The sequence below is a fragment of the Chinchilla lanigera genome, unplaced genomic scaffold (assembly GCF_000276665.1).
Source record: "Chinchilla lanigera isolate Chin_1 unplaced genomic scaffold, ChiLan1.0 scaffold00020, whole genome shotgun sequence".
Classification (NCBI taxonomy): Eukaryota; Metazoa; Chordata; class Mammalia; order Rodentia; family Chinchillidae; genus Chinchilla; species Chinchilla lanigera.
In genome coordinates, this window is record NW_004955421.1 from 12,960,013 (window position 1) to 12,979,212 (window position 19,200).

Consider the following 19,200-nt stretch of genomic DNA (forward strand, 5'->3'; position numbering starts at 1 on the left):
AGGTGTGAATTTTCTCTCACAATTGAGGAAGGTGCTGTCAAGTGAATATACTACCATCAAGCCACAAATGAAGGGGAATGAAGGCTTCTTTCATGAATAGAAGCAGAAGGTGAGAGAGATAGACCAATCATCTGGAAAACAGATAAAAAGGTATGAAAAGCTGCCACATTTTTTAGCTTTTACTGCTGATTTACTGCCTACCCTCAGTCTGAACCACCATTTGGTATGAGTCCCAGAGCTGGGGCCATGGAAGGAGTATTGCCTTTTGGCAAAGCCAAGTAGCTAGAGATATGGCACCAGTCCTAGAAAAATTGTTTAGCAGAATTGCTGTAGTTTCAGAAATGGTGTTTCAGTCTGGCAGTACAGAATAGTCACAGATCAAGGGATTTTCTGGCCAACTGCTAGAGTAAGGGAAAACAGGATGTTCTGCTGAGGAATAGATCCTTCACAGGGTATTGGAAGTACAAAGCAGCCATCTTCAGCTTAAATATTAATAAAGTTAAAGAAGACCATATTAACTCTGCAGTTACACTGACAGCGTCAATATTCCTTTAAGTTGTCCTTTCATACAAGAACAAATGAACGTATATTAAAAAAATCACAGGATAGTAATTCTGGAACAAATAAGAAGGTAAAATCTTGTATTTTATGCCATGGATCATTAATATGTGTGATTCTGCTTTAGGAGGATGTAGAATTAAATGCTTTCACTAGATTTTAAAAGGGTTAATATAACTTTAGGTAAATTAATATTGTTATCCTATATATCTGGGTAATGTTGAGCATTAGCAAATCTCCTGCCTTAGGGTATCCATTGATTCATTGTGAAAAGCAGGAAGAGTTTTCATCCTCCAATCAAAAATACCAGCCATCACTAGTTCACTCTCCTCCAAAATCCTCTGCAGTTAATCTTATCTTAAAGGCCTGTGAACTGGACTCACTTCACTGCTAAAGATTTACATGGACTAAAAGTTAAGGTTTGGAAAAAGATATATCATGCAAATTAAAATCAAAGCCAAACAAGACTACCTATCAGATAAAGTAGAATTTAAGTTTAAAAACTCTGAAAAGTCATTAAATATTTATAAGCAATTCAATTTCACAAGAAGATGTGACAATTTTAAATATATATGCATTAAACATGAGACTACAGAAATATATAAATCAAGTAGTGTTTCAACTAAAGAGAGAGACTTATACAATAATAGAATTAAATACTTCCATTTCCTCAGCAGAGAGTTATAAAAAAAACCCAAGTTTGCATACTATAAATAAATCAAGTTAGTAGTCATTTACAAAACATTTGGTCCAACAGCAACATAACACATTTGTCTCATATTGAGAGCAGAAAGCAGATATATATAAATTTTTAAAACTTAAAATCATATCACATATCTTTTCCTTCCACAGTGGAATAAAACTATATATCAACAATAGGCAGAATGCAAAAAAAAAGGTAGAAATTTAATAGCAGGGTCCTATACGACCAATGATATTTAGAATAGTTAAAGAGAAAGAAAGAAAACATTCTACAGAGTGAAAATTACAATACAATCTATCAGAAATTTGGAGATATATCAAAAGCAATCCTAAAAGGAAAGTTAATAGCAATGAATACATACACTAAAAAAGAAAGTGCTATCTCAAAGAAACTAAGAGTGCTCTTCAAATGCTTAGAAAAAACAGAACAAACCAAAGAAAAATTACTAGAAGGAATTAGTAGAAGGAAACAAGTGATAAATTTCAGAAGAAGTAAATAAATTCGAAACTAAATCAAAAATAGAAATGATCAATGAAACAGAGTTGTGTTTCAATTTGTTATGTTTGTGAGCTTTATTATTAGTTCATATTGGTTATACAGAATAGACTTTGCCTTGACAAATTTTAAATGCATTTATCATAATTTAATTTTTCATTCTCCATTATTCCCTTCCTATTACCTCCTCAGTGCCTGATTCACTTCTTTAATGGTCTCTCTCAGCTGGGCGTGGTGGTGCATGCCTGTAATCCCAGCACTTGGGAGGCAGAGACAGGAGGATTTTTGGGAGTTCAGGGCCAGCATGGGCTACAAAGTGAGCTCAAGTCCAGCCTGAACTGCATAGCGAAACCCTGTCTCAAAAAGACAAAAAAAAAAGTCTCTCTTTTCCTCCCTAGATTTCACATGTGAGAGAAACATGGAATATTTGACTTTCCAAGTCTAATTTATTTAGTTTAGCATGATAATTTCCATCCATTGTCCTTCAAGTGACAAGATTTTGTTCTTCTTTGTGGCTGAATAATATTTATATATTATATATGATAATATAATAATATGTCTTTATCAATTAAACAATTCATGGTACCTAGTCTGGCTCCCTAGCTTAGCTGTTGTACACTGCACTGCACCAGACATGGATACCAGGCATCTCTATAGTATGTCGACTTTAATTCTTCTGATTATATACAGAGGAATGGTACAGCTGAATAAAATGGAAAGATTTTTCTCAGTTTTTTGAGCAATGTCTGTACTGATTTCTATAGTAGCTGTAATAATTTATATTCCCACCAGCAGTGCAGAAAGGGTCCTGTTGTCCCACATCCTATCAACATTTATTGTTCATTCTTTCTTTTTCTCTCTTTGTGATATGAAGGACTGAACCCAAGGATTTCTCTTTGAGATACATTAACAGTCTCTTTTCAGCTGGGTGTCGTGGCACGTGCTTATAATCCCAGCACTCAGGAGGCTGAAGCAGAAGGATGGTTGCGAGTTCAAGACCAGCCTAGGCTGCAAAGTGAGCACAAGGCCAGCCTGAACTGCACAGGGAGACCCTGTCTCAAAAAAGACAAAAACAAACAAAGAGTCTCTTTTCAACACTTTTGGGGGATAGGGTCTTTCTGAGTTGCTAAGATGCCAAGGCTGGCTTTGAACTTGTCACCCTGCTTCCTCAGCCTTCCAGAGATCTGGTATTACAGATGTGCAATTTCACACCCACCCTACTTTCTATATTGCTGATGATAGTCTGCCTAAGAAATGACACTGGGAAAATTAGATGAAAATTATATATAGAAGATTGAAATTATATCCCTATCTCCCACCTTGTATAAATATTAATTTAAAGTAGATCAAAGACCTAAGAATAAGACCTGAAACCTTGAAACTTAAAACAAAACATGGGCATAGGCAACAACTTCCTGAACAAGACTTCAGTAGGTCAGGAAATAATAGCAATTAACAAATGCTATTGCTTCAAATTAAAAACATTTGCTCAACAAAGGAAACATTTAGGTGTGAAAGACCTCAGAAAGGGAGAAAAAATGTTCGTTACCAACAGATGTGTTAATATCCAGAACATACAAGAACTGAAAAAACTTATCTCAACAAAACCCCAAGTAACCTAATGAATAAATGGGTAAATGATCTGAACAGACACTTCTCAAAAAAGAATAAATGGTCAAATGCAAAGTACAGATTTTAAGATTCCAGCTCATGACAGTCAGAATGGCTTTCATCAAGAACATGAAAAGCTGAGTTTTTGAAAGGATAAAAACAATTGACAAGCCATTAGCTACACAACCCAGAAGTAGAGAACACGTAAATACATAAAATCAGAAATGAAAAAGGGGCCTAAACCCCTGATACTACCCAGAAGAAACTGCTACAAACATACGAATCTCCTATACTAAAAGTGGGAACACGTGGAAGAAATTGACGAATTCCTGAGCACGCACAACCTTCCTAAATGGAATGAAGGAGAAACAGAAAAGTTAAACGGATTAATCGTGAATAATAAACCTGAAGCATTAAATGAAAATCTCCCATCTCACGAAATTTTAAAAGTTGGTGGCTTTACTATTGAACTCTATGAAGTATTTAAAGAACTATTATAGTTCTCAAATCATTCCAAACAACTGCAATGAAGGGAAATTTGCCAAAAAATTTGATGGAGTCAATATCACCTTGATACCAAAACCAACCAAGATACAACAAAAGAAAAGCATCAACCCATATCACTCACAGACCTGGATCATAAATAACAATGCTAGCAAATTAATTCATCAGCATTTCAAAAGTTCATGCATCATACTTAAGTGAGATTCGTTGCAGGGTTGTGTGAGTGGTTCATATATGAAAATAAGTAAATGCATTACAACACATCAATATGATGAAGAACAAAATATCTATATGGCCATTTCAATAGCTGAATGAAGATCTCTTCATGATAAAAACGAAATGTGTTTTTGAAGGAACATACTTCAAATATTAATGGTCATATGGGAAAAATCCACAACTACTATTATACTAAACAACAAAAAGTTGAAAGTTATTTCTCTAAGCATCGGAGTAAGACAAAGATCTCCAGTTCAACTACTTTTCTTTAATATAGTACTGGAAGTCTTGGCAAAACTAGCTAGGCAAGGAAAAAGAAAAGAAATGGCATCCAAATTGGAAAGGAAGATATTAAATTACCCATATTTGCAGATTTTACATGATTTTACATATGGGAAAACCTAAATATTTCATCAAAAAGTTGTTAAAACTTATAGTCAAAACATGTAAAGATTCAGGATACAATATCAACATTACATATGTACCCTATTTATAACCTCAGTAATGAACTAACTGGAAAAGAAGACCACACAGCGAACCTACTCCCCATAGCTCTAAAAAATAAAATGTTCAAGAATAAATTTAGCTAAGAAATTTGAAGATCTTTATGATGAAAATTATACTGATGCTAGAAATTATTGAAGACCCACACAGTGAAAAGACAATCCATTTTCATGGACAAGAATTAGAGTTGTTAAAATGACTGTATCACCCAAATGAACCTGTAGATTCTATGCAGTGTCCATCAAAGTACCAGTGACACTCTCTTGAGAAATCCACAAAACCATCCTATAATGGAATCACAAAAAACAAAGTTGGATGTTAGAAAACAGTAGTTTCTCTGTACAGTACAGAAGGAATCTAATGACTAAAACTAACTATGATGTATTTGACAATGACTAGAAAACAAGAGTATTAAATTTCCAGCATATAAAATTGATTAATAGTTGAAGAGATGATAATGCTTATTACCCTTATTTGATTATTATGCACTGTATACATGTATTGCATTAGCATATTGTCCTCTATGAACATGCACGAGTAGTGTGTCTCAAAAAATTTTAAAGTTTAGCATAAATCTAGACATGTGGGGATACTGTTATTTGAATGAGAGTATATTGTACACTTTCCAGATATATTGTTTGCTGTTTTTAAAAGTGCTGTGGACCAATTAACCCTCACCATACTATTTTTAGGTAGTAAAATTAATATTTTCAATTAGCTTTTTCTTGCCAAATATTCAAGTAAATAGAAATATTCTTAATTCACAAATCGCTAGTATGTGATACTACACTTTGTTAACAAAGGCATAACTTAGTCTTTGACAAATAATGCTTTGGATTTATTTTTTTCCAGGGTCAAATAGACATACAGATTCTTGATGTTGTTTTTCAGGATACGGTAAAGAAACAAACTCATTAAAACATTCAAATCTCAATGCCACAGTATAAAAAGCCCATACCAAAGGTTCCAAGTCTCTTATTTGTATTGAGATGGAAAATGAGTTTTATAGTCTCTATTTTCTGTCCTATTCTTTGTGCCTCTTACCCAGGAATTTTTTTGCCAGTTCATACTGTAACATCTAAGGGTACATAACCAGGCATACATTTTATATAATACTGATTTGCTTACATACCAAATTTTCTGTAAACAGGATATAACTATTTAGAAAAATATACAAGAAAGTATATACTAGCCTCAACTACATGATGTTGTGACTATTTAACCTGCAACAATAGTAATTTCATGTTGATCAACCTAGTATGTTATAGGTAATGCTTTGATGAGTCAGGCAATAAAATTTGTTTTCAAAGATCAATATGAAAAATTCTTTCCAATCCAAATTTATGGATGTAGAACAATAGATCTTTTCAAAACCAAACATCCTGCAGGAAGGAAAAACCTAGAAAGTATGGACAAAGTATAAAAAGTAAATAATGGAAAGTACTGGAAATTCACCCAGAACAGGCAGATACTAGATAAGCTAGATAACTGGAGGAAAGGAAAATCATTAGGTGAATTGCCTGTTTTGTGATTTTGAGCCGGAGGTCAGGACCCAGTCTGCCCAACACGGATGGATAAAGTAAAGAAAGAGAACACAGTTACCAGTTCAGAAAACTATAGGACAGAGCTTTGGAAACCAAAGAAAATGGAAAATGAGAAGAGAAATGAATCAAAGAGACAGCAAGAGAGGAAGAGAGAGCATTTACATATACAAAGCTTTGGATGTATAAAAGCTGCCCGAACTCTGCCCATTGTCTGAAATAACGCCTTAGCAGAAGCTATAGAACGAATAGTTGTAAGCCTATTTCACAAATTAACATGTTGAAACCTAATCCACAGAGTGATGGTATGTGGATGGAGCCTACATGTGTAATTAAACCATGAGGCTAACATTACCCTCAGAAACAGATTAGTGGCCTTGTAAAAGAGACCCAAGGAGCTCCTTCCGCCTTTCTGCCATGTGAGGACACAGTGGGGAGATGGTTCCTTGTAAACCAGGAAGTGAGCTTTTATCAGCTAACAGATCCATTTTTGAGTCTCCTGAACTGTGAGAAAGAATTTTTTTGTCATTTATAAGCCAGTCCGTACTGTTCTGTAGTAGCAACCAAAAGGAGCTAAGCGAGAAGGCAGGAAGGCAGTCTTCTGGTGAGGTTAAAAGAGGGGGATTGTGATTTCAACAATGACTCACTGCATAGGACACTTTAGCTTGATTTCGGCTACATTTGTACCTGTTAAGAAACATAGCAATCAATATTAGTTGCAAAATCGAATCTGAAATCTCCACACTGGTCAGAAAACAGTCCAGAATGAAAACAGATGAAAAAATACACAGTGTGTTCCACAGTCAATGAGACACTGAAGATGACCCCCGAGATGGGCTTAGCAAACAACACCCACACTAAACCACGATTATAATTATGCTAAAGAAGACATTCTTTGCATAAATTTAAAACCAGGCAACCTAAACAAAAAATATAATCTTTAAAAAGAACCAAAAGGATATTCTAGGTTTGAATACATAATATCTGAAATTAAAAATTCAGTTAGTTTAACCACAGATGGAAGACTGCCAGGAAGGTGGTGATGTACTTGAATACAAATTAATAGACATTTTCTCACTTCAAAACGGGTAGAAAAGACTAGAGGGAGAAAAAATAGCAAAAGTTATATATATATATACCCAGATTCTCCCCTACAAGAGGGGAGAGAAGATATAATTGATGAAATAGTAGCAGGGAAAGTACCCAAATTGGTGAAAATAGGACATCTGTAGATTCAAGTATCTCAGCAAACCTGCAGAAAGATAAAAATAGGGTGCCACCCAATTGCACAATAGTAAATATACCAAAGCACAAAGACAAAAAGAAAATGTTGATAAAACCCAGGAGAAAAAACTGCACATAATACACACTTATAGCAAGTTTCAATCCTGAAAGAAAAATAAACAAAAACCCCTTGCAATTCATAACTCCTTGTCCAGTGAAAATATTCAAATATGTAACTGAAATAAAGATTTCTTTTCAGATAAAAGAAAACTCACAGGATTATCACTCTCAGAATTATACTGTAAGACACTGTAAAAGTCGATTTAAATCTAAAAGGAAAAGATGGTAGACAGAAACCCCAATATTTATAGAAAAATAAGAACCATTAGAAATGATAAATACATGGGTAATAAGCAGACTATTTTCTCTTTGAGTTTATCGAAATTATATATGACTGACTCTTGAAACCCCAAACTCCTAACTCATGTTTCCAAAACACTGAGACCATTTTCCAACTCCAGAGAAAGGCTCATCATCACATATGCGTAAACGTATCAGTTCATGTATAAAGATGTATTTCAAAAATCTGCATTTCCTACATAAAAATACACTGACTTTCACAAAGCTGACTTCCTCTAGTGCTTTATGTTCAGCAAAACTAAGGAAGCCTGCAGAGCTTTTACCAAAAGATTGGGCCAATTAGATAAAAATGATAATCCTCTTTTCAGATCTAAATGTTGCATCAGTTCTCTAGGAAGAAAAGATCATTAAATTACGGATTAATCTCAGAGTTCTTAACTGATTAGAATGTGAAACTAACATTTGCATCTGAAAACAAAGTGGCACAAAGATAGCAAGTCCACTTCAAAATAAAAGAATTCAAACATATCTCAGTTTCAATGACCTGCTTAAGAGAAGTATAGAACAAGCCTCTGACTTGTCAAATGTGGGTTTTTTTTATTACTATCCATGGAAGTGATGTGGTAGAAACAGCCAGAATTGCTTAACTGATAAATATCTTAGACACAATGTAATTAGCCCCAATCTTTGTACACCAACCATGTTTTATTTGTTTTGTTTTATCTAATGAAAGATACAATTTGAGATACTAATTTGTTATTCTAAAATTAAACTGAAAAATTACAGTTAGCATCTTTCAGCTGATGATCACATAATTATTCTAAACCCAAAAATTTTTTACAGGATTTCATTCAATGCCATCTCTTACCTCTTCTTTTACAGAAAAGTTATATAGCATGCACAGAAAAAATTCTCTTAATGATCTATCTAATAACTAATTAAATCTGAAACTATAATATATAGTGTATTTGGGGCTGGGGATTTAGCTCAGCGGCAAAGCGCCTGCCTGGCAAGCGCAAGGTCGTGAGTTCGGTTCCCGGTACCAGAGAAAAACCAAAAAAAACAAAAAACAAAAAAACAAATATATAGTGTATTTTTGTTAGTTTTCAAGACACTGTTATTAATAGTCCATTTAAAAAATAAACAAGACAGAAATAAACAGAAGTGACTTTTCTTCATATTCATAAGCTTTTTCTATATGAAGAAAAATATTTGAAAGATTCTATGCTTTTCAACACATATAAAATATTACAAATATAGAAAGTGACAGAAAAAAGAATGGGAAAAAAGAAAAAATAAATAGTAAATAAAAGTAAATAGCATAGACATTATAAATGTCTTATCTAACAAACAAATTTTATAACTTTATTTCACATTTCTTGAGAAATGCATAGCCTTATCAATGAAATATATAGAAAACACAATTTCCCATTAAATTCTGTTCAAATAAAAGGCAGTTTAAATTTGCATACTCTGATATTACTAATAATCTACTTATACTTTAATTCTCACACCTTCTCCAAAATTCAAATACAGTAAAAACTTAAGATACATCCCAAACCATGCAATGAAAAACAAATAATGGTATTTGAAAAACTTAAAATCTTTTAAAAATAATTTTCATTTTAATAATGTCAGTATATTCACTAAGGGTACATTGCAAAGCTTTCCTGACTAGTTCTTCTTGAAACAATTTAAATATCAAATTCTGGTGCCAGATTTTGAAGATGATAGTTGACAGTTAACTCCTCTAGAAGTTTGTGAATAAAGAAGCATGGCCTATGTTCCACCCTTGACAAATTACACACATCAATTATAAGATCTCAGAAAGAAAGGCATTCCCATGCCAACCTTGAAGCCCTCACCAAGAATTTATTCCAGCCATAACTCCACACTGATGACAGAGCAAACCAATATAAAATGGGGACTTTACCAAAGGAATTGTTTACAGAAGGGTCAGAAGAGGTTTCCCGTAAAACTCTGCAGAAGCCCAGCTGTTTTGTTCTATTTTACACTTAACGTAATAAACTCTTACCCTTTAAGTTATAGGGTTTTCTCACCGTCATGTGATCGAAGATGTAAGGTGAAGCAGCCCCTTTCAGAACTGTCTCAAAGAGGGAAATACAATATGTTCCCTGAGATAATGACTGTGGGTTTTGTTCATCTCCTCTAGCAGATGAATTGGGCTTCTTGGGAACTGGAATTTGAATGGAATTGCATTCGTGGAGAGCATCGCAGAGTTCGTGCTTGGTACTATCGGTAGGTGTTATCTTGCATATTTGCGGAAGATGGAAGACTTTGTTTTTGTTCTTGATTCCCAAGAGACTGAACTTCAGTAGAAGTGAAATAGGATAGAAGAAATAAAGAAAAGTGAAAAGGAGACAAGGAAGATCATGTTATAAAAATTGTTATCTTCTGTTTTTTTAAAAAAAAGACATCTTCAGGAAACAAAGTTATCCAAACTTACAATCTGTTTTCCCCTTCCAGGAAACTTATTTTTTAAAAACAGACTGAGAGTCTTAGTGATACCATACGCCTGTAAACTGGGCTACTGCTTTTCACCTGGAAATTGAGCCTGACTTCCTCTCACAGACTTCGTTCTGAAAAAAGCAACACCATTAAGTGGGCAGCATATCTCTAAACTTCAAACACGTACAAATGATTTACACGTCAACCTAATCCATTGAATGGGTAAGCTGACAGTAGGAATCCATACCCTATATCATCCATTTTGAAGAAACCCCCACGACCACATAAAAGCCCTCGGCCCAGAGCATAATGTGTCTCTTTCCGAGGGCTCCCACTCCGTTGTGTGGGTGTGCACTTCTTCAATTCTGCTTAATACCTTTTTCATGTCTCACTCTGATGCATCCTGAAATTCTTTCCTGTGATGGAAGTCAGTGAATCTACTATCTACGCCACAGGCGGGGGGAGGGGAAGTCCTCGTCTCTTCTTTAGGAGTCCTGCTCCGACTCTGTCCAAAGATAAAGTGTATAGAAAGTGTCGTTCAACTAGGTAACTACGACAAATATTAAAATCAGAAAACAACAAGACTAAGTCATGAAGCAACATTGCTTCCATAGGTTAAATGTAATTTAAGGAATGGATGTAATTCTCCCTCTGGGGAGAGAGATAAGGAAAACATATAAACAGTATAATCTATATTAAAAATACCTCATCTAGAACACAAAATTTTATAACTTTATTTCACATATTTTGAGAAATAAGTCACCAAATTCATATAATATGTGGTTTTTATGGTCAAAATGCAAAGTAAGCTTACATACAAAAGGTAATTAAGTACTAATATATGCTTTCTAAAATCTTGGGTTCAATCCTTAGTGATTAAAAAAAAAAGAAACAAGACAGGGAAAATGTACATAGGCACATAATTGACAACACAGATGCACTTTGTGAACATCAAACTTTCTAGTAATTCCTGGACCTGCAAGTAAAGAATAAGGTGAAACTGTACATGTAATGACATCCTGTTCTTATAAATTATCTTAGCAATAGCCTGAAATGCTACCTGAGTTGTCATCCAATATACCCATATATGCATACATACAATATGCATATGGTAAATTTGATGAATCTCTTTAAACAAAAGTAATTTATTTTCTAAGTATGGAGACTAAGTGGAATATTAATATATATTAAATTTTCCTTCATGGTTAAAGCAGTTAGGATAAAAACTACAAAGAGGGTCTTTAATACCTTAAGGAAATAATAGTTCCTTTCTGTATTTAAAGTTGGAGAGATTTACTGCCTAGTAACACCCTAGTAACACAGGAAGTGATGTCCTGTGGAGATTTTCAGTTTGGGCAATGACCGGAACTCCTCCCATCTCCAGCGCAGCTCTGATAACGGCACTGTTTGGAGAGGATTCAGGAAGTGAGTAGAGCTGGACCATCCAGCTATGAGCTGAAAAGCACAGCCGGGGCAGGGCGTTCTCCCACCCCACTGGGCCCACTCCAATGCTCCAAAAGTAAAGAGAATCTGTCCTACTGCAAGTGCATACCACTCCTGGCAGGTAAAATGCTTTCCTTAAAACTGATTTGTTTTCCTGCAGAAGCCACTGCAATTCTAGACTAACTCTAAGTGTCCATTTCATCCAAGCCCTCAGTAAATATGGGCTTGACATAGTAGCTAGCTAAGTTATGAAAGAAATTTATGTGCTTGCTTCAGCAGCACGTATACTAAAATTGGAATGAAAAATACTTATTTTATTCTGAGAGATAAATTATTGTAAGCATCTCTTTGGCCTTTATGCCATCATAGCATGTAAGCAAACAGTAAGGCCAAGTCAAATATTTCCATTTAAGTGATTAATTCTTACAATAGAGAAAATAATGTTAAGGAGAAATCAGGGTAATGATCTTTTTCTAAGCATCAGAAAGACTGTATCTCAGAATTAAAATCAGTTGATTCTGTACTTTATTTTGTTAGCAATGGAGGAGACGTGGCTATCTATAGCCTTTTTGTAACGCAGCACCACTGCATTTTAAACCATAGTTTTGTTTCTACCTAATAGTATAGAATTTAACCCCGTGAAAAAAGCGAGAAAATGAATGCATCTTCCTAAAATGATGTAATTCATTAAACCCTAAATTATTTGCTTCAAAAAGTTACATTTCAATAAATAATTATTTGCTGAGTACCACCTCTGTACCCAAATAACTTCTAAAATAAGTTGCAGTTCATTTTTATTTCACATGGAGCAATGTAATACATAAATAAAGAAAAAATATGTAACTAACCTTAGTAAAGATCAGGTAAGGGGTGCATAAAAGAATAATAGGATTTTTATTAGATTTTAAACTGTTCTAAAGTTCATTCCTCCAATTATTTCCATATTCAAAAATCTAAACTGTCTCTGTACTGTGACCAGGAGGAAGTCTGCAAGCCCTCACTATTACAGGCCATCAGTCACCATATGCATTCTTACCCAGGGCTAATCAATAACAGGAGTCCTTTCTCTGTGTCAAGTTGTTCAGTCCCTCGAGTACAGAGGGGCCTAGCTTGTCCTAGAGTACCTGAGTCATGATAATTCTAGAGGCCTCACCTTTGTTCTTATTCATGTATGATGACACCATATCAATGTTCATTTCAGATTTTATTAGCAATGACATTGTTGTCAATAACATTTCACTTTTATTGAGGGTTTACTATATTTATCACAGTTTATATGTTTATTTTATGTTTGACACTGTGCTGTCTTTGATGTGTCACTACTTTGTTTATACAAAACATCTTTTCAACTAGGTGTCATCACCATACACATTCTACATATGAGAAGATGAGCATGGGAGAAGTTAATTGCCTAAAGTTACAGTAATTTAGGGAATGAAGATTTTGACATAAGACACTTTGACTTCCTAGCCCTTGCGTGTGAGCAATGCCTGGCATTCCTCAAGAGAATACACATTCTGAAAAGCTAGGGTTGGGTTAGCATTTCATATAGTCCTCATGGTAATGAGCACAGGCTACTTATCCCAAAGCAGGGCATTAATAACTAATAAGTGAATGGATAAATGTATGAATGGAAGAACAAATGGAGAGATGCTGAGGGTAGAATTTAATTCAAGCCTGAGATCGCAGGTTTTTCTAAAGGAGACGAGGCAATGAAGAATATTTCAGGAAGCACAAGACATGAGAACTGAAAGAACAACAGAGGAGAAGAATAGAAAATAACAAAAGATTATTACTAGGAAACGGATACAACGGTGGCAATTAGAAAGATAAGTCTAGTTTCAGACACCATGAGTAGTTTGGCGTGGTTCCCACTTTGACATGGGTAAGATATACTCATGGAACTATTAAACAGTAATAAGCTGCAAATGGAAGAGCCTTAAATGCTGAACCTGGAGACCATGTTTCATCTATTATCAGGAGCTATTTAGAATGACTTACAAACAGGTTCTCCAGAGGGTGAGTGACTTTGAGAAGAATGAGGGGGTTCAGGAACAAACCATGCCTCCCATCTTCTTTTAGGAATCGGGGAAGGAAAATTTGAAAATTATATAAAGAAATAGGAGTTAAAAAGGTAGGGGCTGCCTTGCATGGTGGTGCACACCTGTAATCACAGCACTCAGGGAATTGAGGCAGGAGGATTGTCACAAATTTGAGGCCAGCATGGGCTACCTTGTGAGTTTAAGGCCAGCCTGCAATACAGAGTGAGACCGTGCCTCACACACACACACACACACACACACACACACACACACAAAGGAACAAAAAGATAGGAGCCAGGTATAGTGGCATACTTCTGCAATTCCAGAACTCTGGAAGGCTGAAACAAGAGAATTATAAATTTGAGCCAATCCTGAGCAACTTAATGACTTAACACAACCCTGTTTTAAAGTAAAAAGAAAAGAAAAATAAAAGATTGCAGATGTAGCTTAGCATGAAGGTCCTGCATTCAATCTCCAGCATAGGAAAAACAAAATAGGACATAAGTAATAGAGTATAATGCCAGGAATATTACACAAGCAGATCAAGGAAAACAGTGTTAACACTGAAAAATGAATTAAAGATTGGATTTTTAAAAAGTGTCATCTTTTAGTCAGTGTCGTGTTGATAACACTAGGTTCTACAAATATTACATTGAGGAGATTATTCAAAAATGTGAGTATTAATAAATGAATAACAAATTTCCAAGCACTGACTTTATTGGTCTGCATAGATCAAATCATTTCATCAGTATGAAAACAAATGACTCCTGAGTTTAATACCGTGACTGCCAACTTTAGAGATGAAGAAGTAGAGACTGAGGGTGGTAAAAAGTAGTGTCTGAGTCATAATGCTGCACAATGAGAGGTCAGAGACTCCCGCTGAATCTACCCGGTTTCTACATGCTGTGCCCTGTCCCTTGGCAGAACAGCAGCGTCCTGGAAAGACACGTACACTTTGGGCTGCAAAAGCAGACTGAGTGGAGATGATAACTTAAAACTCAGGGGTAATAAAAGACTTCTCAGGATTTAAAAAATGGTGAAACCAAGAAAAGTTATCATTACAAGCAAGAAAGAACACTCCTTTTCTGAGACAAATCAGTGTGAATGTAATGACCTACAACATTTTCTAGTTCTATTCTACTCCCTTAGGCTTGTCATTTCTCCTTAATTTTTATAACAAATACAAATATTCATCTTTAATTTCAAAGCCTGTTTTTAAAATGTAATGTTTCCTTACTGCTCTACAAGTGATACTTAATTGCTTTGACTAGGTCCACTGGCACAGTAAAACTGTGTTTTGATTTTACTACTGGCAACCAACTCAATCCACTGCCCATACACAATCAGCTGATCACAAGTATGAATATACCGCTTGATGACAGATTACCTAATATACTGTATGATGGGCTGGCAAACCCCATGAGGCAAATCCGGTACAGCATTTGTTTTTGTAAATAAAGTTTTATTGGAACACAGTCACGCTCTTTTAATTACATGTCTTTGGCTGCTTCTACACTATGACAGAGTTGAGTAGTTTTGACAACACATATGGCATACAAAGCTGAAAATATTTATTCTCTGTCCATTTACACAGAGTTTCTTAACTCCTATTCCGGACTTTTGAAAATGCTAGCAAATGTTTATATTGTTAACAGTAAACCTCCAAGTTGGGCATGGTACAGCCTGTAATCCTAGCCCTCTTGGGAGGGTTAGAAAGAGAGCAGGAAGCTGAGCCTGAGCAATCTATTGACCTGGCAAGATGCTGCCTCAAAAAAAGGACACAAAGACAAAAAGGAAATCTCCAGATCAGATCCACATAGTTTTTTGAACTACTTTGATAGAAACATACCTCATTCCAATTTTCTACTGCTTTCTCTCTTTTCATTACATGTCATTTTTGTCTACGGCCATACCACCCTGAACGTGCCCTATCTTGTCATTACATGTAATTTTGCACACCCAAAGGATCAAAAGTCACTAGGAAAGACTACAAATGTATGTCAAGGTTGCATTTTCCTCTTGTTCCTGTGCACAAAGTTACATTAGACATCACAAGATGCCTGAAAGCTCGTAGAATCGTGTGACTGACATGGGGCCAATAGAATATGTCCCTTGTAAGAATAACCAGGAAATGGTACTTTGAGGTCTCTCTTTCTATCCAGGTGGCCAGAAATAAAGGAGAAAATAACACACCAAATGAGAAGAGGCCAGGCTCTCTGGATTAACTCTTAAAGAATGGACATTCAACCTGGAACGCTTATGAAGAATTTATGTAAAAAGGGGATATAATTTTTCTGGGAAGCCTCTTAGGTTTGGGGGAAGGACAAAATTTTTGTTAGAGTCTATAACATTAATTTGTCTAATGTAGTTTACAAGATATTTTCTCTTCCCAGAATAAAAGAATACCATTGTATTTTAACCTTTATAACACAAACATCAAGTTATTAGGAAACACTTGTTATTCTGCTTTACAGATCCTCAGTCATGTCAACCTGTGCCTCCTCACACTAATTCTCAGCGTGTATATAAACACGCTCGGCTTCTATTTTCTCCATCTCTGTGAACGGCACTGTATTCTTTTCTCAGAGTTCCCATAACAAAACAGCACATGCAGAGTGGTTTAAATAATACAAATTTATTGTCTCACAATTCTCAGGCCTGCAAATCTGAAATCAAGGTCTATTTCTTCTGCTCTCTCTTCTTGGTTCGCAGATGGTCACCTCTGTCCTTTCTGTGTCAACTGTATCTAAGTTTATTGGAACATAGTCACGCTCTTTATAAGCACACCAGTCATGTCAGATGTCAGTGCTCTCTAATGGCATCATTTCAACATAATCACTTCTTGAAAAATTCTATTTTCTAATCAGTCATCTTCTGAGACGCTGTGGTTTGTGGCTTCAACATAGGGATTTGACAGGGGAGTTGACACAACTCAGTCCATAACAGGAACCAAGAGTCCTCCAGTATTTTTTGATCTTTGATGCCTTTGTTCTCTTGCCACATATGTTTATTTGCAAAGTCTGATTAAATTCATTCCAGAATAACCTTTCATTTTTGTCCCCTTGTCCCATTTCTAGTTCCACCTAGTCCATAGCTTTATTAGACTGTAGTAACATTCTTCCATATATTCCTCCTTTATCTAGTTTCTCCCATCTTGAACTCAGCCAACTAGTTGCTCAAAATTAAACACATGTTTTCTACAACCCTAAGGAATAAAGATCGTAATTTTAGGCCTGTTACTGAAGAGCCTGGAAGATTGTGTTTCAAACTGTTGCTCATCTTATATCCCATTACCTGCTTTCATTTGAATGTAACTACAATTATCCCCAAACTAGGCCTTGTTTGCTTAACCCTTAGCATTTAATTTCTCTATTCCTTGTTCGTGAACACCTGCACTGTCATCTGCTCAAAACCAATATACCATTTGACTCTGCCTAGATACCTAGGTTTCCCAAAGGCACCACGTAGAGTTTCCCCTAAAAATTTCCATAGCAAATTGGGTTTCATTTTTTTAAATTTTGGTACCAGGAATCAAACTCACGACCTCATGCTTGCAGGCAAGTGCTGTGCTGCTGAGCTATCTCCTCAAAAGTTGGGTTTTATTTATACTAGTTTCATTTATTCTACTTTGTATTGCTCTGCTAATTATTATATTAGGGACTGTGCTAGATGTTTTGTGCATATTAGCTTATTTAACTTTCACAATCACATATATATCTGCTTTATAGGGGAAAATGGATCTTAGTTGTAATATTTGACTTCAGGTCACATAGCTAAAATGTAGAAGAAAGTGTTAATGAGTCCTTGATTTATCACTATTGCATGTCTCTTTCTGTTTTCATGAGAAACCACTTTGAAGATATCAATATGTACTACAGCAAGCATTGTTAATTTCCTACCACTTTGTTTGTAACTCTGTATTGTCTGTACTGTTCTTTCGCTATTTTATAAAAGGTTGTCTGTCTGTTAATGTTTTCTTCCTTTTATTTTTAAAATAAAAAAATAAAAGGTAGAAGAGTATATATATTTGAGTCTGTCTTCTCCAATTTCATTACTTAATAATACAAAGAATACTATTTGAGTACATTTAAAGAGAAACTTTTCCCTCTGGCAACATCTCAGACATGAATGCTCACAGATGTGATAGAAGCTAGACTGCAAAACAGGAGCAGGTCAGCACAGTCAGGTGCCAACAAATGGCGTGCAATGCAGGGTCCAGATGTTGGTCCACTGCTCATTGTCAGCTGAAGATGGAGTCACGTTTCAGCTAGATTTGTTACACACACAATATCTACTCCCTACTGTGTGCTCCATGTGTATATGCTGTACAAAATGTATGCACAAAGCAAATGGAAAAAACGCTGACTATTCACACCTTTCACCAAGTCATGTTTTCACATTATGATGCATCACCATTTATTTTAAAAGATTGGAAACGAAGCAATTTCTCAGAACTGAAGTTGTACTGTGCATTGACTTATGGTCATTTCTTTCCTCAGATCTAGAGTATTAGAATTACGTGGCTTTCAAACATGTTCTACCTTTTGTTAGTTTTACAGATTAAAGTGCTTATGGCTACTAATTATTTAAATACCTTACTTATGTTTCTGGATCATAGGTGCATATATATATGTGCACAGGTTGATACATACATATATATATATATATGAACAAGGTAGTGACTAGATATTATCTAAAAATGTCTCTGAAATGTCAATTTATTGTTCTCTACATCAAAACTCATAACTACTCATTTTAATGCCCATGACTGTACTGAATGAAGTGAATAAATGAGATAGTCATTCAAATAATTCAGAATGAATCAATTTTAATACAAAATACCCAAGCAATTTTTCTTTCTGAATTATCCTGTTAATTGACTATACAGTGAACTACACTTTGCTTGTATAGAAAGAGCATTGTTTCTAATTCAATATTACTGTAAAAACTGAATAATTAGTAATATATTTTCAGAGTTCAGAAGGAAACTAAGTAAGTCAGCACCTACATGTATTAGGGGTTGGCTTTAATGGAAAACAAATTTAATGATCAAAGTAGTAACAACAACAACGACAGATCAAAATGATTGCTCAAATTGATTTAGTCGAAACAACAGAATTCTACCTGCTCATACATGGTTTGAATCTCCCTGTTTTCTTAGTGTGAGCACCGTGCAAGCAAGAAGGACAAAATTCAGTTTAAATAATTTATTTTCCCCAAGTATATGCGGGGCAGTCTATGGAAAGAAAATTAGTCTTTACACAAAGTGAGAATCTTTACATTTCTAAAAAACTGCCTTCATTTGACAAAAATGCAACTGGGCAGAGATGCATATGGGTTGTTGTAGCAAGTTCTTCAAAATGAAGGATTGCTTGCAATGCATTCAGAAAGCATGTTGTAAGAGGCAAATGAGATCTAAATTTAGCTTGAACTCTGGTGAAGTGGGTAAAGAGTGATTATGGCTGTTTGTTCTGACGAGGTTACTAGCTTAGATCATGACCTCTTGAGGGAAATAAGATGGAGTGTTCTA